We start from the raw sequence: 2,887 nt of genomic DNA on the forward strand, positions 1-2,887 counted from the left end.
TTGCGAAAAAAAAAAACTCCCTATTCATAAGTCTTCTTTCATTGAGTCTCTGTAAATTACGAAGTTCGATCGATTTAGGGCTTTCCCCTCTTTCGACCACAAGTTTTATCAATTGTAGGTTTAATTGGTTTGGGAAGATGCTGATAATGATGTGGCTCTTCAATTCTATTGTCCCGACTTTCCCCATGACCTGGGTCTTTTGGGTGGCTCAAATAGTTTTCAATCTCCATCAACAAATTGTTTTTTCTTCCCTTCAGGATCAATGTTGTTTTACTCTTCTTGCCTCGATGCTATTATTTGTGTTTGCCCATACGTTTACGACGTTAGAGAGGCTGAAGTTGATAATTGCCAATATTTTGAGCATGTCAACAATCTCTCTTGGCATTAGACTAAAAAAAAAATATCTCTCTTGGCAATTTCAAAATTTTTTGATGAAGACGATCATCTCAAACATACTGCTTTTTTGTTAAATTGGTTTTCTCGTTATGTTTTCTGTCACCCAACTCTCCAAATTTTCGAGGACTTAACAACTTGGCTCGTTGCGTAGCTGAAGGAGCAACATTCGCCTAGGTTCGACTTATCCTCACTGTTTGTACAGAGGAATCACGCATGCAACTCTGTCGATGCATGAAGACGCTTCAAGTGTATTCTTTGGTCCTTTTAGATTCTTCAAGCCTAGCAAACCCTTTATCTCTCTTCTCTTTTATCTAGTGAGACGCATTTTTTGCCCTTCTCCAAAGTAATAAAGGTCCAACTAGATACTCTAGGATACCTTCTGCTGAGTCATCGACGCAAACTCATTTCACAAAAGATTATTCCTTTTAAATAATTCCTCAAATACTTTTATGAACTGACCAGTTTTGACATCGATTTCTTTCCTCTTCATGCTCCTGTCTTTATTGATCTTTTTCAATTCCTTCTCCTAAAAAGAGGTTGAAGGTTTTGGCTCGGAAAATAGAATTCCAATCAAAGAAAAGAAAGACCTGTGCCCATCTTCATCTTTTGGTTTTTGCTCTTCTCCTTCGGTTTCAGTAGGGCAAGCCCTTTCTGCACCCATTCTCCAAGCAGGAGAACATGAATCTTGTCTCTTGAATTGCTCTTTTGATTGAGTTCACGAAGGCTTTCTTGAAAAGACTGTCCCGTGGATCTTCCCATAAAAATATTGACAAAGGGAAAAATTTACCCCAGGTTTGAAATCTATTCTCTCCAATACTGTGCTAGATAATTTGACTTGCCTAGGGTGTTTCTGTGCCCATCCTTTATTCTGTACCCATTTTGGTAAAACAATATTGTTTGTGACTTGGGTAATATTTTTGTAAAAGGAACTTAGATATTACAAAGTGAAAAGATTCAAAATTGCTTGAAGAACAAGTTTAGAAGAATGGAAAGTTCATAAAGACTTGGAGGTACCAAGTACCAAGTGAGACGCAGTTTGATATACTGAGTAAAGCTGATATAAGCAGAGTTTGATATTAATGATATAAGTTGAAGTCTGATATTACCAAGATGCCAGATGTAATTGGGGACTGCTAACATAAGCGGAGCAACTACATTACTTTTGATAACAACCTTGTCTCATGCTCTGACAATAATATCCTGAGATAAATAATCTTAGATTTTAATAGTTAGTGATCTACCGTGGATTTTTATTTTAGAATAAAGTGATTGATTATCGATGTTAAAGATTATCTACGCAGAAAATGTCAATCATGCGCAATATATTGGTTGATTGACAATCGCCCTTGAGACAAGCTACTTTCCATATTTCTAGCTGCTTTATTTTTCGAAACTAGAGATTTGATTGTATAGGCGATCAAAATTACGAAAACTCATAAAATTTACAAAAACTCATATTGATTGACATCAATGGCTAAATTAGTCTTCTTAACAACTGTCCAACGAATAGCTTGAAGTTGATCCTCATGAAGATTATCCAACAGAAGATTTGGATACTGAGGAGTATAAAAATAGATCAACAAGGGAGAAAAGAAAGAGAGATCCAAAGATAAAAAAAAAATCCAAATTCAAAGAAAGTTTTACATTCTTAAGTTGTCTTTCGAGCATACTAGAATTGCAATTTCTTGAGAAGTGTTGTTAATATTATAGTTTGTGCTTTGGTAAATGATAATGAGATCTATCTGCTTGAGTATAAGCATGACTTACGTTGGAAAGAAGTGCTTGGGTATATAAGTAGCACATTCTACTATAACTACTCAAAGATTGCTAGTGAAATTTAGCAAGCAGGTCATGATTCCATAAGTAATGCAACTTCCAAATTTTTTATTTGCTAATTCTTACTCGCTTGGGATGGTTTGGCATCGGTCAATTTTATATCGCTTAGTCACGTCGAATGTCCGACCAAAAAAAAAAAAAAAAGTCACGTTGAATGAATGTACTTGGGTATCTCTTGCCCCAGCCATTTGTAGCCTCTTTTACTCCGGCAAACTTTAATGCTTAACAAACGTTAGGTTTGTTGAGCATCATTTTAGCTATAGCAATCCCAATGGCTTCGTCCTGATCTTATTCTGAATTGAAATCATCATCCTAATTATTGATTAAAGCCACATTTTGCTTATAAGTATTGCTGCTATCTTTTTCTTTTAAAAGATATTCATATATAGACACCCTTGTATTCAATTGGAATAGATCGTTGAACGGTTGACCTTCAAATCTTTTTCTTAATCTAGATTTTAATCCATTAAAGGCCAACTTGATAAACTCTCTTACCAAAAGCAAAGTCGGACATCGATTTCTTGACTTCTTTAATCGGGTGATATATTGATCAACCCACTCATTATTGTATTGCCTAATCTCAACCAAAATTTGCAATCATTACCTCAGACACCAATCTGAGAAATTGAGAGCAAACTGTCTTTTTTTTTTTTTT

The sequence above is a fragment of the Eucalyptus grandis genome, chromosome 11, assembly GCF_016545825.1.
Source record: "Eucalyptus grandis isolate ANBG69807.140 chromosome 11, ASM1654582v1, whole genome shotgun sequence".
NCBI lineage: Eukaryota > Viridiplantae > Streptophyta > Magnoliopsida > Myrtales > Myrtaceae > Eucalyptus > Eucalyptus grandis.